Consider the following 27,730-nt stretch of genomic DNA (forward strand, 5'->3'; position numbering starts at 1 on the left):
TCAGTCATATTGGAGTAAGGGTACACCCTTCTCCAGAATGAACTCAACTAATTACATCTGCAATGACTCTATTTTCCAATAAGTTCATACTCGGAGATGGTAGAAATTGGGATCTTAGCATGGATTTTGAAGCTTCACAATTCTTTTCATAATCTTATCAGATAAAGCATGCTGAGAGCTGGCAGCTCAGCCCCTACTTCCAGCTCTGTCTGGGCATGGCCATAGACAAAGGGGACCAGGGCTCTTCAACAATAGGCAGGAGTGGAGCCAGATCTTACTATGGTGGCCTGAGCATGCAGGTTTCACTGTGCCTTAAACCACTTGTTACACTCTCCCTGGGCTAGCAGTGTGAGAGAAAGCATAGCAATAACTAAACTTCAAAAACCACCCAGGGAGGCAGCAGGGGAGAAGTGAAGAAATAAATGGCCCAGCTGCCGAGTCATTCACTGAACATGGAGGTCCTTGCAGGCATCCCTGTAACTTCAGTAGGGAAAAGTGAATTAAATGAGAATGAGAACCCGCTAACGTGTTGTTAGCTAGCTGTTACAATGCAGTGTGACATTTACTTTAAAAATCATGTGGAAGTGGTTAACAAATTCTATTACAGCGTTTATAGAACTTCACTGCAGCTGCTGTTCTTTGAAAGGGAAGTGCCAAGCCATTGAACAGAGCTCAGCAACAGTGTCCAGAATGTGTGGTTTGAGCTGCGGGGTACAGGAAAAAGCCCCTGCAGCTTCCCTGTCCATACCTAAAAAAAAAAAATAGAATAATAACAATGCAGAAGTTTGTTACACACCTATAGGGCAAAAAAAGCATATATAAAAGTGGGAAAATGTGTAAAAGTAAAAAGATGTATAAAATAACAGAATTTGAAAGCTCTGGCTTTTTTTCTGTGTGGACTCACATGGCTATAGGCCAAAACATTTGTTGTGCCTCAGTTTCCCCTTCCTATTGATTATTATGAAGATGCAGAGATCAGTGTCTTTGATGTTCTGAAGGGAGATAACTTGGGGAACACTTCAATATGTATATAAAGACCGTCAGTGAGCTCTTAGACTTTGCATATGCACCAAAGGAATGAGAGCAGTGAGACAATCTGTCATTGTCCCCATAAAAGACAGAATAGTAATGCCTAATAGTCCAGACAGCACCTGAAAGGCTAGCAACATTCAAAGCACATCCTGTAGATGGCAGGAACTAAGGTCAGTTCAGGACTTCACACAGTCACAGTAGTATTTGAGTTTCATGGATCAGGTATTCAGAATCCAGAAGAATTTTCTCACTTGGTTACCTTGTAGTATGGGCTGAGATCATCCTCCAAAGGTTAGCTACAGACAAACTTAGAAGACAAAGCTTTCTGGGCCTCCTGGTATAGAGAGGAAGAGAGAGAGTCAGGGGGAAATGCATAGGGGAATGAGGAGACCCATCTGAGCCTGTAAGGACACCGATCCTTACTTTCATTACTGCCTAGTTCCTTGCTTTAAAGCAACCCTATTTCACAGAGGTATTCTTGAGTACAAGGCAAGATAATCAAAGCAAAATTGTTATAAAATGTAAAAGGCCTAGTGCAAATGAAAGGGATGATTACAAGTCTCTAGCAGCCCTCTCCAGGCTTTCTGTAATCAGTGTGATGATTTGACCCCACTGTGATTAAATCTATGTGACTAGCACCTCCTTTCTTCCCTGCCCCCACCTTCTCAACAATGTTGTCCCCTGAGGTTCAGGCAGAATTCAATATTTCCAGGATTTTAAGTCTCCATCCTGGTGTGAATTAGACCATGTGAGTCCTACTTTTGCTCTTCAAACCAGAATGTCACTTAAATCCCCCAGGAGGCCTGAGGGACTGTGAGACAGCTTAAGGTCCAGTTCATGGGTGGACAGGATGACCTTGACCAAACCCAAACACCCTATGAGATAACAAAATATCTCAAGGAAACCCAAACCCCAGATCCACTCCATCTAGATTTGGCTGAAGACCCCCATTCTACATGTCCCCATTTCTTCTTTTCTGTATGGAAAGTAAATATCTTTGATTTTCTTCTTGTCTGTAAGTTAAGTAAGTAAACATCTGCTTTTGTTTGTTTTACCTGCTTTTTCCTTGGACCCAGGTTTTGGCTGAGATCTTTGGAGGATGCAGTATGAGCAGAGACAAGGTAATTACCCCAAACTAGAGGAAGACCCCCCCCTGAGGTGACCTAAAGGAGGAGTGAAGAGTGCCCTTGAGGAGGGAGGAGGGAATAGGATAATCCCTATGAACCTGAATGTCCAAAGGCTGGGTGAAGTCTGAGGTATCTCACAAAGCATCTCCAGCCTGGCACAGCCTAGGGCACTTGGCTGGTCTATGTGTACTACAGGGACAAGAAGTAAGATGAGTACATGGAGCAGTTAGGGAAGCCCTCTATTTATATAGACCAACAACAAAGGGCTAAAGGGCATGATGGAAGATTCCCCGGCAGCGAGCAATATGGACAGCTGACCCAAGGACTTAAAACCCCGCCCTTGGGACTCCTAAGTCTCCTGGTTTCTCAATGAATTCCAGATGGAGGGAGGATACTCAATGGAATAAAGTTTCCATGGCTCCATTAAAGGTGACCAGAAAATAAAATTAAGTTCAATCATAGAAAAACAAAGTTAGATGTCTTGCACACTTGAGTTTCGAGACTGAGATTGCTTCCTTTCCTTTCTCATCTCTCTCTCTCTCTCTCTCCCTAGCCATTTCTCCTTTTTTTTTTGGAGAAATGGAAATGTTGAGTATGCAGAAATGGAAGATGAAATTCAAGCCTGACCACGTGGGCCGGAGCAGAGGAATCACCAATGGCTGATAACAATGGCATAAAATGGATGCCGGGCCCCACTGCCCTGAAGGGAGTGACAGGGCTTAAGGATTGTGTGTGCCCATCCCTGTCCTGCGGGCCGCATCTGACTGCCCAGCAGCTGACACTCCACCTTTCCCCAGCTTCTCCCATGAGTTGGGCTCCTCCATCTTTTTCTCCTCCTAGCCATCTGTTCCTGCTGCTCCATCAGCCTCCCTGCTCTCTACCCGCCAGGGCCTGTCTGAGCAGGAGGGTGTGAGGGCCTCTGATGAGGTGGGCCTCGGCCCCTCCATCACTCTCAGCCTCGAGGAGAGCACCAGCTGTCTGGCTTCATTTGCATTTTTCTCTCCCAAATAATGAAATTAGCCATGAGTTTCCTGAGGTGATGCAAGACGCAAATTTAGGCTAGATGTGTCAGTGTGTGATGGAGAGGGAAGGGGAAGGTCAGGGAAGCATTTTGATAACCAATTTGCAGCACTAAAACAGAAGGGGAAAAATGCTACAAATTTTACTAGAGACATGCCTTTTACCTCAGAGGAAAGTTAGATGAGGCTTTTAAAAAATAAATTTTGCCCCCTTTGGGATAAAGGCAAAAACAGTTTTTGAACAAACAGAAAAAGACACCTGCCAAGGCTGAAGCAATTCTCAATGACTGAACACTTCTTGGGTCATAGAGAGAATTGTCCTAAAATGCCGACATTTGCTGAGGTGCACAGGCCAGGAAGCCAGACATTCCTGCTAAATGTCAGTGAGGGGCGGAAGTTTACTGGCTTTTTCTATCAACTATCACTGGAACTATAGGTAACAAATAAAGTAATACTCTTTTTATTTGTTATGGGAATTTGGTTTCTGGTTTCATTAATGTTCCTTCAATTTGTCGTCTCTTTTGCATATTTTAAAGCTTACTAGTTATCATCTCTGAGGTAAATATAGGAAGACTTGGTCCTATTCTAAGGCAAGTTCATGCAAGAGGTGTTTTGTTTTGTTTTTTTTCCAAGACACTGATATTGTCAACATGTTCACAGAATTCTTCAAACAGTTTTCTTCAGAGACAGAAGAAATTGGACCTTCAGGTAGATAAAGAAGTAAATGCTTCACAGGGGTTAGTATTTAAATACTAACTTACTAACTAAATACTTCTTAAACTAAATTTTAAAATTCTCTCCCAGAATTCAAAAGTCCCTATATAATCTATCCACTGACATCTCTCTGATCTCTCTCCTACTTCTCATCTTCTTTCATTCACTCTTTCACTTACCGAATATTTTTAATTATTTTCTATGCTCTGAGCAGCCTACTAAGCACATGCAATATATCAATGATCAAAATAAGATCTTCAGTATGGAACTTACATTCTACTGTATAAGTAGGGTGCAGAAAATGGTCATTATACACAATAAGTAATTCAATTTTCTAGTACATTAGAAGATAATGACTGGGGGTGGGGATGTGGCTCAGTGGTAGAGCTCTCGCCTAGTACACTCCAGGCCCTGGATTCGATCCTCAGCACAACATAAAATAAATAAAATAAATGTATTGTTTCCAACTACAACTAAAAAATAAATATTAAAAAAGAAGATAATGACTGACATGGAAAACAAGCAAAGAAGAATAAGAGAGTAAGTGTGAAATGTGTGCAGGGGGAGGGGAGAGTTAGTTATAACAGGATGCTAGAGCAAGCTCATTGAGAAGGTGACCTTGAAGAAAGTGAAGCAGTGAGCCAGAGGGTTTTAGGAGATAGTGCCATCCAGGCAAAGGGAGCCAGTGCAGAGGCTGGAAGGCAGGCTCAAGCCTAACATGTTAGAGAAAGGGAACTGAGCACTTGGTTTGCTTACAGAACAAAAAAGGGGAAATGTACAGAGAGAAGAAAGCAAAGAGAGTGGGCAGATGGCAGAAGGCCCCTCCCACTATGGTAAGGACTTTGGCTTTTATTCTGTGCAGACTGGGGAATCAGTGTAGTGTTTTGATCATAAAAATCATGTGGTATAACTTATATTTTTGAATATTGATCTGTTTGGTCAGATGAGAATAAATGTAGATCAGGGAAACCCATTAGCATACCACTTCAATAATCCAGGAACATGGTATCTCTTAGGGGTAAAGAGGTGGAGGTAGCAAGTGGTAGCTGTAGAACAGTGTGTTAGTATCCCAGGACTATCATGACCCATTATCACAAACTTCATGGATTAAAACAAATTTATTCTCTCATGGACCAGGAGGTTAGAGGTACCAAATCAAAGTGTCAACATGAATGGTTCCTTTTAGAAACTCTGAGAAACTGCCCCAAGTCCTGTGTATCTCTCCTAACTTCCAATAGCTGCTGTCTATTCTTGGCATTTCTGGACTTGTGGCTGTGTGACTCCAATCTCTGCCTCATATACATGTGGTCTGTTTCCTCTCCCCTTCTCATGGGGACATCACTCATTGGATTTAGAGTACACCTAATCTAATACGATATTATCTCTATCTTAATTTTACTTACAAAGACCCTTTTCTAAATGAGGCCATATTCTGAGGGTCTAAGTAGACATGAGTTTTAGAGAGGACACTATTTAACCCACAATTGATGACCAACAGGGTTTCCAGACAAGATGAATGAGAAGTGTCAGAGAAAGAGAAGGATGGGAGATGATAAGAGATTTTTAGCTTAAGCAACTGGTAAGACAGAGCTGCCATTTAGTGAAAGGGAGTGACTGCATGGGATAGGATAAAGAGTTTCTTTGGGAGCATATTCAGTGCATGACATCCTTAGATATCCAAGTGGAGATGTTCCATAAGCAATTGCATATGCAAGTCTCCCTGGGACAGCTCATTTTGGTGTTTTCATGGACTTAAGTGGAACAGAACATTTTAACACTCTTTATGTCTTGAGAAACCAAAAGCAAAAGATGCGTTTAGAATGTCATGTCTGCCTCTGTCTCCTTCACCAATTGCCACGTTTAGCCAGAAAATAAAGCACCATTGCTACCAGCCACTTTCAAGTTTTGCAGTTTACTACGGGACCTCCGGCAAGCTACTAACCTTGGCTCAGCTTCCTTGTTGATAAGGGGATGAAAATAAAGCTGATTACTCTGGTTTGGATATGTTTTGAGTGTGTCTTCCAAAGATTCATGTGCTGAAAGTTTGGTCCCCAGTGTGGAGGTGTTGAGGTGGTGGGTTAGTTCCCGTGAAAGCTAGTTGTTACAAAGAGTAAGCTTGGTTCCTACTATTTCTCTTGCCTCCTGTCTTGCTATGTGATCTCCTTTGCCTGCACTCTTTCCACTAGAATGCCATCTGCCAGGAGGCCCTCACCAGAGCCCAGAAGATGGCTATACCATACTCATGAATCTCCAGAACTGTGATTTATTTTATTTACACATTACCCAGCATCAGGTATTCTGGTATAGCAATGCAAAATGACTAAGTCATTTAGGATAGTATTGTGAAACTTACATTAGATAATATTTGTAAAGTACCAATGGGCACTAAATAAGGATTATGCTTTGTACTCTGACTGTAGGGACATGAGGACAGTAGGGGCATGTGGACTTCAGCTGACTGCTGCTCTAATAAATTGATGTGCTTGACTCTTCTTGCCTTCAGACCCACTCTGTATTGTAGACCTGTCAAGTTTCCAAGTAGATATAGATTTCTTGGGTATATAGGGAGTAGATATATGTATCATAACCTTGTACAATCAGGGTCCCAATAGGTATATCCAAGTAAGGATACTCAAGAGGGAATGATATCAGAAATTAATCACAAAGATGTGAATGGGTTTGGGGACTCTTAGGGGGTACTCTCAGCTGTAGTAGAACAGTCACTACTCTTAGGCTCAAATGAATGAAGGGAAGGAGAAATTCCTGGAATCTTGCCATATCTCTGTCTCCTCCTTGAGAAGAGCCATGGCCTTCTATAGAGATGACTCTTGGGGAACCAGGAAGATTCATACTGTAGCCTCATTTCCTCCTTCCTCCATTTGTGTTAGGATTTAAACATCATGGTTAAAGGAAACTAGATGGATACCAGAGACACTGGAGCCTACTGATATAGTTTCTACCTGTCTAAATAAATAAATAAATAAACCTGTAGAGGAGAGAGCATAGTGAGGTGGAGAAGGAGCAATATGAGGTGTTCAACTCAGGCTTCTTCCAGTCACCTAAGCTTGGTATGGGGACTCCACAAACTCCTGTCCTCTTCAAGCCTGGAAATTGTCACATCTAGTCTTTATGCTCCTGCATAGTATGATTTCAGTCTTTCTTTCCTAGAATGTTAGTTTTAGAAAAGGATAACAAAGGACTGAGGATCTGCATGTGTAGAAAGAAGCAGGACCCCACCACCTGCTCCTCCTCTCTCTGGTCCTGTCTCAAGGTTCATCTGTGCTATTGCTCACAGTATGATGTAGGGACAGTAGGTTTCTTGGGAACAGTGTCAACCTTGTTCTTTTATATATATATATATTATTTAATATTTTAAATTAAAAAAGCAAGCGTAACTAATATCCTTAGGCTGCTTACTTAACCTCTCTGAGCCTCACTTTCCTCATCTATCAAATAATGATGACAATAGCAACCTCGTGACGTTGTGGTGAGAATTGGAAGTCAGTGTGAAAGTCAGTTACAACAGTGTCTGGCTGGGGGCTGGGGATGTGGCTCAAGCGGTAGCGCGCTCGCCTGGCATGTGTGCGGTCCGGGTTGGATCCTCAGCACCACATACAAACAAAGATGTTGTATCCGCCGAAAACTAAAAAATAAATATTTTTTTAAAAAAAAAGAAGAAGAAGAAACCCAGGGCTGGGATTGCCGCTCAGCAGTAGAGCGCTGGCCTAGCATGTGTGGGGCCCTAGGTTAGATCCTCAGCACCACATATAAATAAATTTAAAAAAAAAAAATCACTGTCTGGCTGGGGAGAAAGCCTCTCTGTGGAGCAATGGTAGCAGCCATTAAGTAATAGACAATATTGGATTTGGGTGGCATCATGATTTTGAATCTGATGAATTCTGTTAGAATATATTATTACAGCTTATTGACATGTGAAGGTATCTAAATGAAATAATTTTTCAGACATTATTTGGATTAAAACATAGAATAAATGATATTGCAAGAAAATAAGATATAGACTACCATACTCCCCTTGGAGGAAATGATAAATGCTAAAACAAGGATAGCAAAAATTCTTGTGCTCAGGGGCCTTTCTAACAGTCTAGTATATATTTGTATTCAAGGCTACAAATTTTCTTATGTGGTAGCATGGGAAAATTATGCTTTAATTTAGTGTTTTTCCTACATTCATTTTGAAGAGAGGATTACAAATAATATTAGTGACCATGTTGTATTGGCTAAGACAAACTTCAGCTTTTTTTCCAAACCATACTCGTGGAATTCTCGTATTTAATTGTATTCCTCTCATCCTTTATCCAGCACAGGTGCTGAACATCATTATCAAATTTGCAGTTGCCTGGGGTGTGTCTGAGAGGACACCACTTGTCCACCAGGGATTGAGATCCTTCCCTGGGTTTCTCTTTCCTCTCTCTCCTGTCCTCCTGCCTCATTGTCATCACTGGAAGAGAAGATTTCTTCCTGACAGCTCTTCATGTCAGTCAAAAGTCTAGGTCAGACACTTATCAATTGACCCAGTGTTAAAGGTAGACACTCATTTCAGCATCTGTCAATAGCTTCTTTTGATCCATTTAGACCAGAGCCTGCATCCTTGCAGTGATTTATATGTCAGCGTGCATAGACTTTTAAAGACAGGAAAACATTTCTGAAACTCTAGAATCAGCTGGCAGGTATGCTGCTGTTTCTGTGACTCCCAAACAAAGAACCCAAGAGAGAAGACTATGTCTGGGGAATAATCCCTGAGAATTTCAAAGATCCAGATTCCAGTGTCTGACCATGAAGCCTGACACTCTCAAAGGCCCAGGTATGGAAGGTCAGAGTTCATCCTGCTATTCTTGCTTGTGGATCCTATGGCCTCATACTCTCAGCAACCTCATAAGGCTGCTTCTAAGCTAGCTGAGCAAACTCCTGAGTTACCAGGCTATGGAGCTGAATTTCCAAGGAATGGAAACCACAACCAAGGTATATATTTCCTTGGAAAAACTGCAAAAATTACAGGAGACAGGGCCAGTGTATGATGCCCCTCTAAACTAGTGTAGCCTTCTTTCCTCTCCAATCTGGCAAAGTATCAGGAGAGACTTCCTACTTGATCTCAGGTGTCTTTCACCTCAACACCCTCCTGGTTCCTAACAGGGATAATGCACATTTTTCTTTCCCAGGTGTTTGTCACAAAGCTGCCAATCCCTCCCTACTTGTGAGACAGGAAAAGAAATGTGAACATGTAAGAAATTCAGAGGGGCCGAGGAAATTTTCCTGACATGCTCCTGCTGTGACACCACGGCAGTTGAAGAAGGCCTGTCATTGGGCTGTCAACCTTTAACCTCCCCCAGACGTATTTTGAAATGATGTGAAAAGAATTGCTGTGCTGTACCACTGGCTCCTTCCAGCTCTGCATGTCTGTCCTTGATGTCAGTCAAAAGTAGTTAACTGGCACCCATGGAGCCTTAAAAAAAATAGCCTCCACAAAATATCAGTAATGACTTTAGTTAGGAAGACTAGCTCTTGTCAAGTAATGACTTTTTGACATAAGGTATTGTTTACCTAGGCAACGTTCTCTTACTTGCATTTTAATGAGCCTAATTAATAATAAGTTAGGAGTCCTCAGCTATTTCTTCACAGCTGGACCATATGCACTAATTACACTGAATGTGCAAACCTAAAATAATCCATTTAGTCAGAAGAAATACTTTAAATATAGAAAAAAAAATATGATGTCTGTATATTTCTTCCTCATCATCATTTTCATGATGTCAACTATGATATCACAGCAATTTTCAAATAAGAGAGTTATCACCTTTAAAATTTAGATGTTCGTCATGATTTTGGCTGAAGCTTTTCACTTGCAAAAGTTTCAGGAGTTTGCATGAGGAATTGACTAATGGATGTGTTTGGTACATCCTGTAGAAGAGAAATCATAATAGCTCTCAGGTTGAAGGATAAACATCAGTGGTAATAAAAGGAATCTCTGAATGGAACCATTTCACTTATAATAAATAAATGAGTAATCTGCAAAGGACCATTTTGGAGCTTATGAAAGTCTTTGTATATCATATAAAGCTTATTTTATGAACTTACCTTTATATCAAGTTCCTAGTTTGCTTTTATGCTATCATCAATACAATATTAGAAACCAAAACAAATATTTGGAACCAGGGCATGACAATGTCAAAGAAAACAAAATGCCATGTCACTAGATAGTTTCCAAAGGTGACAGGGCATCTCTGTTGTCCCCCTCCACCAGGCTTGCGAAAGTGCTGTGTACTCCTATGGAAACCTTCCTTGGGAAAGTGCAAGGAATCCTATGTTCCTGGACAGAGTTCAGTCTTATCAGCAATTGGACACACAGATGTTTAAACTTTAGCATGATTATTTGACTCCAGGGTACAGATATTGAGACTGTCACAGGATACCATGAACTGAAGTGCAGCTGTTAAAGGAAAGATAACCTGTGAAATAATATATCATTGATCTCTTAAGCAGTTCTTTTTCTTTTTCTTTTTTTTTTTTCAAAATAAACTGCCATTTAGCTTTTAGATTGTGGAAAGATCCTGGAGGAAATATCATGAGGAATGCTTCAGTGAAGGCATTGTTCAGAATCTCTGGTGGGATTCTTCTAGAAGTCACATTGCAAGTTTAAGCACTAAGACTGCTAAATACAATAAACACAAGAGAGAGGAGATACTGGCATCAGAGTGTATTAGGAGGCTTTGTTCTTAGAGTGACTTTTGGACTTCACCAGGTCCTCATCCACCCATGTTTTAACAAGACATAGTTCAAAGCAGTCAGAGATGATTTGAGCTAATTGGTTGATTCAGCAAGAAACCTGGGAAAAGGTGGTGCTGAGGTTGGAGGCATCAGGCTGGCAGGGTTAGCAGATGCTCTCCAGAAAGGGCCTTGGAGTAGAGGCGCACCCTGCCAGGCACCATATGTGTGACGGACATGACAGAGAGCACAGGCTGCCTGAGCGAAGGTGACAGCCTGGCTTTCATTCTCAGAGAAAGAAACTTCCCTTGGAGTAGACACAAGTGAAATAATGTCCACAAAGTGGTCACATTTTCAGGTTGCTAGTCATTTGGCAGAATTTTCCTGGCAACAAGCTTCTCCTCAATCAGAGAAAACCTACACTATTATCCATGACAGCATGCCTGTCCCGGGCATCCTCCATGGCTCTCCAAGACAGCAGCAATCAAAATACAGAAACACAGTCCCCAGGAATATTTGTGAGCACGTTGCAAGCATGTTACAAATATTGTCTCCTTGAATCCTCACATGTCCTAGTTGAGGTAGATACCCAGTTTGTTGACAAGGAAATCAAAACTCAAACCCCTGTCTCCTAACTTTGTAGATGGTGCTGGTTTTACTGCCTTCTTGAGTTTCACTAAGGAAAAAAAATCAGGATAACACCATTAAAAGGTATTTTGTTGAAAGCTGTCAGTCTTTTCTAAATGGACAGATGTCATTCTCTGAGGACATTTGCTGGTCCCCAAATGTGCTCTAAGCTTCCCTCTCTCCACCTCTGCTAGGAAGTTCTCTCCATAATCATCCCTGTTACCCAGTCTCTACACTGTAATCCTACTCTTTGAGAGTCTCCATTTGATTCTATCTTCCATACAAAAGAGAAGATTCTTGAAAAGCTGTCCTGGTGTTGCATAGGAATATGTTATTTGAGCGCAGGCAGGTGGACGAAGGTTAGATATGTGTTTTTGAAGACTGAACTTGCCAAAGGACCTTCAGCTCCTTGCTGGATGTGGCTTCTAAGTAGAAACCATTATTGTCTTATCCTCACCATAATCTGAAGACATTTATCAGGTACCTATGTGACCGTAGAGGAAGGATGTAGAAGAGACGTCTCAGAAGCATGTTGTCTTGCCCTCTGATGGAACAAGCTTCTGTAGGAGTTAGTCACCCATCATCTTGATCAGGAAGTTTCTGTTCTAGTCACTACAGTTGACTAGTCACCTACTGAGTCATCATTTTCACTGCTTAGCATTGACCTGTGTCATTAAAATTATCTACTCTATTTAGGCTTACAAATTGCCACTCACTCACAGGTCCAAAGCCACTAATTTGTGATTCTGCACAAGTAGAAAATATTCATTTTATTAGTTTTATTCCCAGTGTGCTTCTCGAGATAACAAAACTAGTAAAAATGAATAGATGGGATGAATATCATTCACTTAAATGAAATATTAGATGAGATATTGGCATCCAGAGTTCTAGCATCTATCATTGCTGACCCCACCCCCATCACCCAAACTTAGGACTGAGGTCAACTGAGAAAATTTGACCCAGTACCAAGACCTATATGGGAGAGAAAATTTACCCTGACATTGAGTTCATATAAATTAGAATTTATCTTCCCCAATCTCAATTGGAGGTCTCAGAATAAGACTTGATTGACACTCTGGTTAGAATTTCCATTCGGGATCCTCTCCCTTGAGAAGATGATCCTGGACCAAAATGATCCTCCAGAATAGATAGGAGAACATGACCTTGAGTATGTTCAGATCATTTTCTATTCCCCAAATAGACCCTAAGCTCTCCATCCCCTGCCTTTATTCCATAGTTCTCTTCCCCCATCCTGCCATATGCCTAATTTAAAACTAGAAACCTACCCTTTGAAACCCACATTTAATTCTGTCTCTACTCCAGAAGCCTTCCTGGTTCCCTACTAGAACACATAAGCAAATTGCTTTTGTGAATGGCATCAGTTTCTCTCTCTCTTATGCCTATTGTATTAGTTTCATATTTCTGCTCTAACAAATGACCACAATTGAACAGCTTAAAATAACACATATTTATACTTATTAAGGTCAAGGTCTCACCTGGGGCCCGTGACCTTTTCCAAGCTCACTAGTTGCTGGTAGAATTCATTTTCTTCTCATAGCATCCACATGCACCTATTCATTTTCAAACCAACAACAGTGTTGGGTCATTCTTGAGCTTCAGATATCTCTGACATCTCTTTCTGATTCATCTCTTCTGCTTTCAAAGGGAAAAAATTCTGTTTCTAAGGGCTGACATAATTATAGTGGACTGCCAGGGTAATCTAGGAGAATCTCCCAATTGTAAGGTCCCTGATTAGTGTTCTCATTACAACTGCAAAGTTCCTGTTGCCAAACAACCTAACATGCTCATGAGCTTAACTGAGAAAGGTCATGAATGAATGACCTTTCTTCATCACTTAACTGATGAAGGTCATGGGGGTCAAAACTCTGCCTATCACACCTAACAGCTTCTACTATGGTGCTAGCTCAAAGACATAGACAGTGAACTACTGTGCAAAAGCTTGGATTCCCACGCTCTCCATTATTTGGTTGTCCTGAGAAAGGTAATTCAAAATCTGTAAGGAAGTCCCTCAGAGATCCCAAATGTCTGGATGTGGTCTCAGAAGCTTTTAGAATTCTCTAAAAAGGAACTAAATTAATCTTTTTACAAACACAAGTAAGGCCTATAATTGAGTCTTGCTGAACTTTTAATTATCCATAAGCTCTTAGGCATGAGGCCTCTTACAGTCAGACTCTGTCTTATTCAGAGATTATAAAGATTATGCATGGTCACTCATATAAAATCATCTAAAGACATTAAAAATACCACATGAATATAGGAATAATTTCCTATCAGTACTGTAACAAATTACTACAAACATAGTGGCTTAACACATTTATAATCTTAGAGTTCTTGAAGTCAGAAGCCCAAACTATTTCTCAATGGGTTAAAATGAAGGCCTCAGCAGAGCTATGTTCCTTCTGTAGCCTCTAGGAGATACTATTTCCTTGCCTGCTGCAGTCTGGCTGGGCACAAAATAACCGGGCCACCACACCGCCTTGTAGATTCAAACAGCAATTCTTTATTCCCAAACTCTCACTGACACTCTACACGCACGTTCTGGGAAAATACACCCTCCACCAGGCTCTGCGTACCAAATACTCTCTGAATCCCGCGAGAACTCAACAGGAACTCAAGGAGCGGGCGCCTGAGGCAGCAGGATATGCCCTATCCCCAGCAGGATCCACCCTAAACCTGGAACTGCCCTATTCCCAGCAGGATCCACCCTAAACCCGGATCCACCCTAATCCCTGAGCAGGGTCACCTTTCAACCAAAACTCTCAAACATTCATGCAATGTCACTGCAAATGACCTGGGTCCAAGGCAAGCCCATTTCCACAATGGAGAGTCCTCCCTCTAAGCAACATTGGGTAGGACAAGGAAATTGCCATGCGTCATTCCTACTTGGCTATGGCTCTCAGCACTTGCCTTTACCAGCTTCTAGAGTCTGTCTATGGTCCTTGGATAGTGACCATTTCCCTTTTCAAAGCCAGCAATTGACAGTGGAGTCTTTCTCACATCACAGTACTTAACACTGACCCTTCTTCTGCTTTAAGCTTCCATTCATAAGATGGCCTTATCAATGGAAGGCCTTGTGATGGCCTTGGGCCCACCAGGACAATCCAAGATAATCTCCCAATTTTAAGGTCAGTTGATAGGCAAACAATTCTACCTGCAACTTTAATTACCCTTTGTCATGTAATATGACATAGTCATGGGTTCTGAGATTTAGGATATGGCCATCTTTCTGGAGCCATTAGTTTACCAACCACAATGATTACAAGAAAAGAAAAAAAAAGCATTTATTTTCTTTATAGTTGGTGTGCTCCTCTGACCCCATGTCAGGGCTGGATAGCTTCTACAAGGTTTTAGGAGGTATTGCTAGTAACTGTCTGTTCTGTGGCTACACTCCTGGCCCCTTCTCCTGTGGCAAGGCCAAAGCTGCCCTTGCCAGTTTTCCATCCTGAGAGTTAAAGGTTTGTTGTCTTGAGGTTCTGCATGGCTATAAGTCTCCAAATCTCTCCAATATTTCTGGAATGACACCAAAGGGTACTTATTCAGAAACTGTCTTCTCTGGAAGTTAGTTTCAGACTGTTTCCTGCTACCATGGCTCTATATTCACTTTTTTACATGTAGTTTGTTATATAACCTGTTAGCATAGGTTCCATTTAATGTCCTTACCAAGCTGTAGAGTGAAAATTCTTTGGCTTCATTCATTCACTAAAACATCTATTGAATGTCTACTACATGCCATGTTAGCAAACACAGTCACCAGCTAGTCCCTCATTGGACTAACACAAACTATTCAGTTAATTCTCATTACTTATGATAGATATATTCTATAAGGTAGTTATGAAAACTAAATTAGCAAATAGTGAACATTTGCTCCCAAGGAAAATGCAGGGTTAGGTGTCTGTGAGCCTCTGATCATAACATTTTTGTCAACTGATTAATACATAACCCTGAGTAATATTCATTTCTGTATTAAGACACCTCTATATATATATATATATATATATATATATATATATATATATATATGTATGTATATGCATATATATACACATATGTATACATTCATTAAAATTTATAGCTAAATGGCACTATAATTAATATTTGAGCAAAGCTTATTTAACAAGTTTTCTCTGTAAAATAGCCTTCTTGGGTTTACAAACACTAGAGAGCACTTCAATACCACATTTGGGATCCATTTCAAACAATGAAATTACCAACAAAAATCATGAAAATGTGAAAAAGGTGATACTAATTAAGCTGCAAAAAGAACACTTGTTTGTAGCATACAAAACTGAAACAAGAAGGCAGAGCACCACATTGTTTGACCTCAGCTTGGCACATTGGGCAACTCAAATTCTTCAACACTTTATGTGTGTTCTCAAATGACCATGAAAGCACTATGAGTACTGACTTGGAATTTATCAATAAATTTTGGTAAGCAGGAAAATTCACAAATATTAAATCCTTGAATAGTGAGCATTGATTGATAGTATTTTATATAAAAGGTATGCTTAAAAAATTCAATCAAGAGGCATATTTATTGCAAGTTCCCCAAATGTAATACTGTATTTGTTCCAAAAACAATGATTAAAAATATCATTTGCACTTGTAAAAAAAAAAAAAAAGGAACCTTTTTAGAAACAGAATTAAACACGCTGGAGACTTGGGTTCAGTTGTATCCAGTTGTATATTTCAAGGCCACTGATTATTCATCTAACTTACATCATTTCTCTTGGGCTCCTTAGACATATTGAGCTGTTTTTCCCTCATTTATGCATTTTACATCCCCTCTCCCAAAACACACAAGTCCCTGAATTAAATCCAATCTGCTCCTTCTTTCTGGAGGTGGAGGAGCTTGGGTCTGCCTCCTGCCTTTACACCTATGGTCCAGGACTGCCTGGAACTCAAAGTGTTTACCCAGTGAATAAGCCATGGCAAGGTGATGTCCAGAGGGTGATGAGCTGCAGGAGGAGGGTGAGTAAGCCCAATCTGTCTTGGGTGGGTTTTATTTTTTAAGTGTATTGCTCAATTATTCTATTTCTGCATGTAGGAGACAGAGACTATGGTAACTGCCTTGATCTTTCATGGGATGCTCTTAATCTATCAAAATATGACAGAACATATTGGAGGAACTTATAAGCCCTAAATAAATATTAAGATTATTCCAACTTATTCTAACTCATTGTGTAAGGGTCCGGCAAAGCGTCAGAGAAAGAGACAACCAAGTGACCACTCATGCAATTGGCAGAAGGGGATTTATTGATCTAGCATGCTAGGGCTCTGTGCCCACTCAAGAAGGGAGAACAGCCCAGAGCCCCGAGCAGGAGTTGAGCAGTGCTTATGTACACTTTTTTTGGGAGGGCGGGGATTTTACATACATCACAGTCTCCTTTAACAAATCATCATACACTGCAGGAAAATCAAGCAACAATTCTTAGACTTGATTAGTACATACATTGGCAGGAACAGGTCAGGCGGGAGTGATAGGTCAGTTCTAAACGGGGTACACATTCAAACTGATTGGTTTAGGCCCTGCAAGGCCCACGTGTGAGATCACACAGAGCCCTGAATTATTAAACAACCAAGCAGTCAGGGGGAATATTTACTGGGCGGTTCCAAGCATTGTCTTAACAACTACAGGAATTTCAGGTTTTGCAGGTAGCATAGAAACCTAACAATACCTAATCCTTTACATTTTAACTCAGACTTTGCAGCCTAGAAACTTTATACAATGCCTGGTCTTTTACACTTTAACTTTTACGCTTTAACTTCAATTTCTTTTACCCTTACAATTGCTTCTTTTTTTCCTTTTCTCAACTCTCTTAGTCTTTTAAGCTTAGTAAATTAACTAAAACTTTTAATAACTCCATGAGATCATTTGAGAATGATTATAGAAAAATCTAAGGGAATATAAAGCTTTTCCTTTTCCTTTTATTGTGCCCATACGTAATGAAGATTTTCTGGGTCTTGACTTCTTTCCCCTTATCTCTCAAAAACCAAGCTCTTAGGTCTTGCAAGTTAAACATGGTGCTTTTTGGTGGCAACATTTCATAAACAATAATTCAAATGGAACATTTGTCACCAGTGAACACTTATTAAACACTCACACTATGGAAAACTCCATGTCTTCCACTGCAATAGTAGATAGGAAACATGGCCCTTGATGCTGAAGACATCATGTAAATAGAATCACTTGAGAATAGGTGCAAATGCTTCCTAATTGCCCACTAATTTTATTTTTTTCAAATGGATTTAGGCAAAGGCAAGTCAGTTAAACAGAGCCTTTGGTGACTAGAGAATTCTTGATAACTTTTCATAGTGCTTTTTTGTCATATAGGGATCCCCTAAAAGCACACCTATCCCTCAGATGTTTTCTAATAACAGCATGGGGCCATGAAAAAAGTTTAAGTATTGGAGTCAGACAGATATAGATTTGAATCTCAAGTCTCCCACTTACTTAAGATAGGAGTTTAAGATTAGTTACTTAACCTCTTTGAGCTTTAGCTTCTTCACATATCAAATGGAAATCATTGGCTCTCATTCAATAGGTTTTGTGAGGATCAAATACAATTTTGTGTGTGAGAACTCTGAGCCTCGTGACCAGCACATAGGAGATGACCACATAAATGGTAAGTTTCCTCCCTCCGTAAACCATCATTGGAGCAATTTAGTCTGAATTTTTTCACATGGCCACATTCACTCACTATATTTTTTATGTAATAGGCCTCTATTAACCTTTGGAGATAAACATAAAATAATAAATATTTTATACCTGAAAGGAGCTTGCAACTTAGTGAATTTAATCAAAAGACATGTCACAGTCATTGAAAGTTGGATAAAAACTTTACTCAGAGATGAGTATTCTGCATGCAGTCACTTTCAAAATCTTTTATTGCAATCTTTTCTCCATTGAGACTCTATTGTGATGGCAGAAGTTGTGTAGTATATTTATTTGTTTTCCCACTGAGATTTTTTTTTGAAAAATCTACTGAGTTCTGCCAGAAGAAACTCATGACATGTTGTAAGTTTAATTATGTTCAATTCATTAACACAATTAGAGCTGTGAACAAATTTATTGACACAGCCAGAATCACTTAGTAACAGGCAGTAAGTCATAGATTAAAAAACTCATTCTTGCAGGCCTCTAAACTCTGGAAATGAGAAATGGGGAATTCATCTTTGGTTCCTTAGAACACTTCTAAGGGACTTGACCAGAGGTTGCCACTAATAATTCATTGCAAGAATCGTTCATATTTCAAGAATGGTTCTTATGTCTCTTGCAACATAAATTGAATCCCCTTGAAATACTACATTTCATTTTAACATAATAAGTGACCCAAACAGGGAGATTTGATGAATATAGATTTGGTTTTAGCTTAGATAAGTTGGCCTCTTAAAAACAGGGGACAGAGACTTACTTTTGCTTTCCTAGTGAAGGCCTAAAGGACACTGTAGGTTAAAAAGAATCTAAGATCAATTGCCTTTCCTTTTGGAATACTCCTTTCCAGGTAAATTTCTGTCCTTCCTCCAGGTTGAATTGTACAAACAGCAAGGAATCTTGATGTACGTGTATGAAGCAATGTTCCCAAAGAAAGATGAGTATGAGATAATTTTGTATACATTCCTTTAGATGAGAGTTAATCTTTCTCCACACAAAGAACTTTTAAAGAGGCCTCAATACAGCACTAAGGGTATTTTTGTGTGTTTTGCTATTTTTATTTTTATTTTTTTGTTACTAATAAGTTAATCAAACAAAAAGCTTTTATTTAAATCACATTTGCATTCAGAATTATGTCATTTCCTGAACAATCCTAAACTGACATAATACAGTTGAAAACTCATTGATTCCCAAAGGAAGTTTCAGGCTGACTTTACCTCTTTTCCAAATGTGGGATTATGTCTGATGCTAAGAATTGTTAAGGTTTCCAGCTTCTTAAGCAGTCTGTGTGGGTTTGAATCTCATACTCCATCAACTTACTAACTAGACTGACCTTGAGGGTTATTTTTTTTAAGTTTCACTGCTTTAGTTTCTGCATTTATAAAAGTGACCAAAATCATTGTGTGTCTCACAGATATTTTAAGTTTAAATGAGATATGTAAAAAAACCTTAGCATGGCAGACTGGTACTATAAAAGGGTAGTAATTATCATAATCTACCACCTATTATCTATCCTTCTCCCCACCCATATAATTTAAGTTGTCCCTTATCCAAGCTTAATAATGAACCTGTATTTCTTGTGTTACTGAGTTTCCTTTGTTGCTTATCAGATGAATTTTTGCATATACTTGCTATCTTTGCAAAGTAAGAGATTTTTTGATGGAAAAACATCTGTATTTTATTTCCCTTCGAATATAGTCTTATCAATTTTCAGCTGATGTGCAGTGCAGTTTAATAAGTAGAATTACAGATGGTAAGTTAGATACATGACCTTAGAAATTTAGAGATATGACCTGGAAAATGCATCTGACACTCTGTCAAATTCACAACAGAATCTGATAGAAAACATAACAAAATAAAGCACAGGAAGCACCAAAAATGGGTAAGAAGCAAGTTGTTGGCTTCCTTTAGCATGTACTTTTGAGTCTCACAAAATGGTGGATGTGGATGCTTAATGAGGCAAAAATCAGCTGCGGGCTCTACACCAAATACTGTGTGGAACCCAGCTGAAGCTCAGTGGTGAAAGGTAAAGACGAGTAAAGAGAAAGTGCCTTACGCCGGGGATGTGGCTCAAGCGGTAGCTCACTCACCTGGCATGCGTGCGGCCCAGGTTCGATCCTCAGCACTGCATACAAACAAAGATGTTGTATCCGCCAAAAACTAAAAAAATAAAATAAATACTAAAAATTCTCTCTCTCTTTTTTAAAGAAAATGCCTGTACTTCAGGAGCAGATAGGTGCCATCATATTAGAGAAAATTCAAGGGGGATCAATAAAAATGATTAAGGGACTCACAGAATTGATTTTTGAGAAAAGATGAAGAAAAATAAATGTGCAGCTTGACATATATCTAAGGAGAGCTATGATAACTGGGTGGTCAAACTAGGGATGTAAGACAGTACTGAGAGGGCACTGGGAATGCAGAGACAAGTACCCTAACAAGGGACCCACCAATCCAGCTCCCCCAAGAAGTGGTGGAAATCTGTATTGACAACTCGAGTGGATACATGCTTCTTGACTTGGGTGGCAGGCTGTAAAAGTTGATAAGACTGCCACATATGTCTTTTATTAAATGTGATTTTATTAATTCCTGGAACAAGAAGATAGATGATGGGAGAGTTACAACTTTAACCAAGCTCCTATTTTCTGATTTGTGATACTATAGGAGTAAATTAACCTATTTCAGACCACATAATTAACATTAAAGATTTAGGAATAACTGTAGCATCCAATTTGTTTACCTTTCTGTCCTTAAAATAAATATATAACACCGTGTATGTATGTATAAATACATCTGTATTATAAATATCAACATACAAAACAAATATGTGCGTATTTGCAAAACACATATGCAAAACAAATATGTGCAATTTGTGTATACATATATGCATGTGTGTGTGTGTGTTGCAATGTGTGTATTTAGTGATGTATCACCATTTCCAAATTGGATTGGATGATGATGGAGCTCGTTAGTGAATCACCTCTGTCCTTTGTTCTGGCAGTTTCCAGAAATGGCTCCTAAGCCAAGTATGAATCATCTTTTTCTGGCACTGGAAAAGCCATTTTCAGAAGAACCACACTGCAGGGTCATTATTCTTAAGGCTGCATTATAGGGCATCAGAGGAAATGACATAATCCAACTCAATTCACAGAGTGGCAAGTGGAGGAAGCTTAAGGCTACATCATACCATCTATATATTCTCTTACCAAAGTCACAAAACTTCTTAATATAGTCCCTTAGGGAGGAAATCTCTCTAAGGATAAATGGGGGGAAATGGTCAGAGACAGGCCCTTCTGATGTAAAGCTTCCTTCATATATTTATTGGTATAATGAATGTATATAGTAATATACATAGAATACTATAGCACACCTTTATTTATATTACAAAAAAATAAACTCAATGTCTAGCTGCCATTTTTCATACTTTCCACACAATGTATGAGACCCTTTAATAGCCATAATAATAATAAAGTGTGTAGAGGATAAAATGACTGTGAAAAAATGTCAGGGAAAAATGTTGACCTATGTATTTTTGACGATGTGGCCTCACATTCATTGTACGGCATTACTTAGATTTACTTCCCACATTATTGAAAGGATGTAGGGGGTTAATGTGCCACCTTTTCTCTGCTCGAGGACTGAAAGAAAATTTGATTTTCCTCTCAAGTGAACTGTGTGTTGGACTCCACTGAACAGTTTTCCCAACAGGCCTCTTAGTGTTATCCCTTGAAGAGGGCTTAGTCCCACTCCGCAAGGAAGAAGATTGGAGTAAGTGGCCATGTTATTATTGGTGCATGTGCCATACATATAAAAGCCAAAATTTAGCCCTGGATGTGCTCATGTCATTCTGCAAAGATTTTCTATCACATTTTTTGCTATTCCTTCAAGTGATGTTATCATTGAATTACTCTGCTATGAAAATTCCTGCCTGCAATAGCAAAACAAAGCCTATGATTGAAGATATTTCACACTCTGGGAGATGAGTACACAGATTATTCTGTAAATAAACAATGTGGAGGGCAGGTCAGAGGCAACCAAAACAATAAACAAATAAATAACAAAATATATATATATATATATATATATATATATATATATATATATATATGTGTGTGTGTGCGTGTGTGTGCGTGTGTGTGTGTGCGTGCGCATACATATATATGTATACATATATAAAAGACTGTGTATGTATATATATCATATATATATATATGTATACATATGTGTGTGGGTATATGACCGTAATATACAGACCATTTTTTCAAAAATCTGTTTTGAACTGTCTTTTTCTGACTCTTAAAAATTAAAGTACCATGATCATGAAGGTGGTTTACCCAGTGCAAGGCTTATCCATGGCACTTTGGATGTGCTGACTCCTGTGATTTCCTCAAATGTTTCCTCAACTGCATAATTTGTGGTAGTGGGGGACTGAGTTTGCGCTTTCCCAAAATTAAAAAAAAAAATTGTGTTAAAAGGACAATTAAATGGGAATGTGACTGAGATTTTAGACAAAGATGGAAACTTTTTATGGCGGGTGGCTAAGATCCTGCCTCACAACTCTTCTAAATCTCTCACTCACATCAGTGTATAAAAGGACAGGGTATAGTAGTAGATCACAGGAGGATTGGCGGGAAGATTTCAGGAAAATTATTGGTGTGCTGTGTGTACCACCCTATCAGAGAAAGAGGATTCTTCTTTCACCTCAAGGTAAGAAAGAAGGACTTTAAAAGACAATTTGTAGAAATTATTCAATAACTTACACAGTGTTGGGTCACAGCAGGATATCTTGTGAGTCATTCCTGAAAAACAGAGTGACAGGCTGATTAAGAAGGCTCATGGTGGCAAAATAGAGGGCTGAGGTTTGACAGTCAATGTACTCCCAGAAATTTTCAGTGCAAACAACATGTGAGTATTTTCTGTGAATCAAATAAGGATCCCTTACGATAGGAAGGGGATTTTTATAAATCTTACACTGGAAAACCATCTGACAGGACAAGACCTCAAGAAAAACAAACTAGAGGTAGCCCCTCAAATGGCTATGGGCTGGCTATAAGAGTCACAGAAAATTGGCTACAATAGGGATAAATTCAAGGGTACTTCAGGGATATTCTATGATATAAAGTTGCTAAAGAAAAATAAATGCAAGATCCCAAGAGAGAAAGAGCCACCAGAAGCATTTTCCCAGTCCAAGAGCACTAAGCTACATTACCCAACAGTTCCACTCAGGTGGGAACTTTCCTGTTCTCCTTCCTTTCCTTCTATTTAAGAACAGGGAGATTGGATATTGGAGCTAGCAAGACACAGGAGAAGGAGAAAAAGAGCCAGGGGAGGAGAGAAAGAAGAAACCTAGAGAAGATCCAATACTGGGAAGGGGAGAGATCTCAATTCTAAGTTTTAATCGTTATGTACAATAAAATACTTTATTGAAATGAGAGCATGTTTGGTGGGCTGAAAGTGATTAAAATAATTTTTAGTATCCATGCATGACTACAGAGCCTGAGACCTAAATACATTCTCACTCAAGGGCAGAAAATCTGGATCAATAGAAAACACTTTCAAGGAGAGGATGAATACATCTTTCCCAAGAAGTCATGGAAAAAATCTTGCCATTGGAAGTGCTATTGACTTGTTCCCCATTCCATTATATCTGTCACTATAAGATGTTCTAGAGTTATCTTGTATTTTTCTGGCACGAGCCTACAATCAGCTCTCTCTCCAAGGGACTCTGAATTCTTTTATTTAAAAATGATACTTAGAAACCAAGATCTGATACTGGGCCTGCTCATTGGTACTCAGAATCAGTGCCTCTAGGCTATCTCAGGAGATAGGGTTAGATTACATAATTGCTAACCTATATGTAAACACATATCCATATCTGCTTATGTATTTAATAATTTTTATATATGTTAAAATAGATCATGCTGATATCTTCAAGTTTAAACCACTACCAGAATAATTATCACAGTTTGCCCCTGCCACCTACATATTTATAACTTGTTTCTCTAACGTAAACAAGTTTGGCTTCCATTGTCTAAATTTTTTTTTTTACTTATCTGTTTGACTCTGGTCTACATGCAAATTAGTTTCAGAATTGCCATCTCTTGACAATCACATATATATTTTTCATCCACGTAGTTTTCCTGTTTCCACAATAAATGTAAATGAAATTAATTATACACTATGTAGCTTTTTACTTCCACCTTTCACTTAGCAAAATACATTTAAAATTTTTCCACGTCATTTTATGAACTGATAAGTTCATCCTTTCAAAATTTGTTTTTGCTAAATAGTATTCCATTATATGGATATGCCATCTATTCAACTCTGGAAAAACATCTTGGTTGTTTTAGTAGTTATGAATAGATACATTTGTGTGGAGATATTTGTTTTTAATTTATTTGGGTGAATACCTAGGAGTGGGATTGTTGAATTGTATGTCAAGTGTATACTTAAACTGGGTAAGAAAATGTTAAACTGTATATCAAAGTGGCTGTGTCATTTGCATCTCCATCAAGAGTGAATGAGAGTCCCTTTTGCTCTGCATCTTTGTCAGCATCTGTCATGTTTTATGATTTTAATGATATTAAACCAGATTCAAACCTGGTTCAATCAACCCCAAAGTGGTTGTTTCTCACACTACCCTCTATCGTCTCTGGTCAGCTCTACATGAGATTCGAGAAGGTAGGGCTTCACTTATCTCAACTTCAGCTAGAAGGTACACATGAAGCAGCTCAAGTTTTTCTTAACTCTGAACATGATCTATGAATGAGGCAAAAGTGCCAGGGGGATTGACTTTGGGGTTGCAAATAAATTTTAGTGAGTACACAATTACTGAATTATGAGGACAGATTGCACTTTAAAAATTTTGGAAACCAACTCAATCACAGGATGCTATTAAGTACTTAGAGTTTTTCCTTGAATAAGGAAGATAAAAGGGGTGTAGTTTTTATCATTGAGCCTGCTTAAATAAAATTACATAAGAAAAGGCATTCAAGTTTATATGCATGTAATCATAAAATATGACATTCAAGGAAGAGGCATATGATTGAAGTTTAAATAGCTTTCTAAGGTAAAGAAAAGAATATGAGCTTGGGATTCTGAGGAGAAGTGGCAACACGCTATGGAAGGATAAACAAAGGCTGTCTTGCTACCTGAGAAATATTTTCAGGTAACATTTATCAGAAGAATAGATGTTTACTTGTGACAAAGTCTGTCTGAATAAGGTAAAAGTATCAGGCCTTACACCTCCTTTTTCTGTGAACTATTGTTTTCTGTTTAATGAGATACCAGGGAGAGACCTATGACAACTACATTCCTACTGAAGGAAAATCCCTTAGTTAGATATGGAAACTTAAAAAATAAAATAAAATCCCCTTTCTGAGCTTTGGGAGAGGAAGACAAGAAAATGTGTGGGGGAGACGGTCTGAGACCTTGGTTCTGTGACTGCTTCTTTAATGTTCTCAGCTTGTCAAAGTACCATACTTTGGAGTATCTCTCCCTAAGCCCTAATAGAGTCAAAAGTGTCTACACATACACACACACACACATGCACACACACACACACACACACACACATCTTGCTGTCCATGGCGCTTTGCCTTTTGTTAATCCATATATATTATAATATGTACATTCTAAATAATGAAAAAGTAGAGTTCACTATATTGCACTCAATATGATACCAATATGAATCTGTTAGGGCAGCCTCTATCTGATGGGTGTCTGGTCCAATGAAACAAGCTCCTATCTTGGAAGGTTCTCTTGGAAGAATATTGCAAGTACCCACTACTGCTTGCCTCTGCAGTCAGTCAGTCTCATGGTTGAAGGAGTTGCCACAGCAGTGTTCCAGCTGTCAGATGTCACCCCTTGACTTTTAGAGCTAGTATGTCCCAGATCTGTTATTTTTCTTAAAGCACAAGAACTACATCCATTAATAGCGGAGGGACTGGGGATGACTCGGATTCACAGAAGCTGATTGATGGAGCATGGTGCATCCCTTAATTAAGCAGAAGCTACTAATAAAAATGAACTTACTGGATGATTTGTGGGGTCCAAGTCACAGCCATATGTGTCTCAAAGCAATAGAAAACAGGAGTTAACACTTGGCTGATACAAGCCAATACTAAAGATCAGCATTTCTTTGTAAAGTGGGGAGAACTTTGGCCTCTTTTGGTTTTGCAGAATGAAAACTGACAGCACAAACAAGTTGTTTGTCTTATTTATTCTTCTATGGCTTAGCTGCTTTCTGATTTGTTCTCTCTCACCAGGACCCATTGATCTAAGTGGAGATTTCTGTAGTTCCCCCAGGTCTATTTATGTTGTTGTTGTGGTGGTTATTTAATTGTCAACTAATATATTTCATGGAAAGGGCACTCTATTTGTCCTGAGAAAATTATCGTTCTGGAGAAATACTACAGTGTGGTCAGATTACGTTAGCCTTCTCAAGGAACATCTCCAATCTCATTTCCTCTATGACAACACCATAATGGGATGAAAACTCAACAGAGACACTTGTTCTTTGGCTAACACCCTGGCTGATACTAGCACACAGTGCTAACGTCTGATGTTTGCCTTCTGAATTGAAGTATTTTTACTTTCTCTGTTGTTATATTTGTAGACACACGATTCTCCCTTTTCTTGCATTAGTTATCTACAGGGAGATCTTAGACACTAGGGCCATCTACATTCTTGGAGAGCCTTTCTTGACTCCCTACATCATATTCCAACCCTTCTCTAATACCTCTCCCTTCTACTTTAGCACTAATAAGCATTCTTTATAAGCATTTACTTATGATTTATTACTTACTCTCCATATACTGTTGAATTCTCCTTTATGAGCCTAAAATGTAGGCTCTGTGAGATCAGGAAGTTGGGTTTGCTTTTGTCTCTACTATGTCCGTAGCTTGTAAAACAGTGCCCAGCATAGAAAGGACTCAGTAAATATTAATTGAAAGTAATAAATAAATCATCTTTCCTAGAGTAATTTTCCAAAGGCAGGAGATATATCTATTTAGCTCACATTATACAAGCCCTTGCAATAAATGGACATCTATTTAAAAATATCTCAATGCTAAATAAAAAGATGTGACTTTCATTTGCAGTAGATGCTAAATATTTAGAATAGCATGGCTGCTTCTATTTCTAGTGTCAGAAAGTACAGCCATCATGTTTTGCTTTTTCTATCCCAATCCTTTTTTCACAGTGAAATCTTCTGTAAAGCTCTGTCTGTACTGACTCTCAGACAAAAAGGTACATGGAAATCAAAGTCCGTCAATTTTTCTTTTTTTCAACCTAAAGATCAGGTTACCATCTGGCCACCAGAACATTTAGTGACTGGATCTAGTGTTGAGCCTGAGATAATGTCAACATCATTTGGTATAAACTTTTTTTGTATATTGTTGGCTAACAAACAATACATATTCATAAATGTTGATAAGCTGGTAGGCCTGACATGCTCTCCAAAGGGCAACAAGACAAATGTTTGTGCAAAATGGATGGACATTCGTGAGTGAATGTGCTATGTACTTCCATTAGGGAAAAGTCCTGTTCTATAAGCCATTTTCTATTGAAGGCCACCTTTCCTACAATGCATTTCCAGGGCCATTTGGGGTCTTTTTTATTTCTGTTGAATTTTGTTTTACTTATTATTATAAAGGTATCATACAGCAAACATTTCTTCAGTGTTCATTATGTAAAGGGCACTGTATTATTGGATAGAAACACAGAGCTAAACAAGTTCCTGCCCTCTCAACCAAGATTCACATATTGAATTGTATTTGGGGCTCAGAAAGCCGTATCAAGTGATGATCAAAGAATAT

General features: G+C 39.0%; 1 non-coding gene across 1 annotated transcript; it reads left to right on the forward strand.

Annotated features, from left to right (window-relative positions):
- The first annotated feature begins 22,204 nt into the window (after positions 1-22,204).
- On the forward strand, positions 22,205-22,361 carry LOC114092280 (U1 spliceosomal RNA). The gene has a single exon (XR_003582668.1). It is a non-coding gene; the product is annotated as a U1 spliceosomal RNA (small nuclear RNA).
- Positions 22,362-27,730: the final 5,369 nt, after the last annotated feature.

The sequence above is a fragment of the Marmota flaviventris genome, chromosome 12 (assembly GCF_047511675.1).
Source record: "Marmota flaviventris isolate mMarFla1 chromosome 12, mMarFla1.hap1, whole genome shotgun sequence".
NCBI lineage: Eukaryota > Metazoa > Chordata > Mammalia > Rodentia > Sciuridae > Marmota > Marmota flaviventris.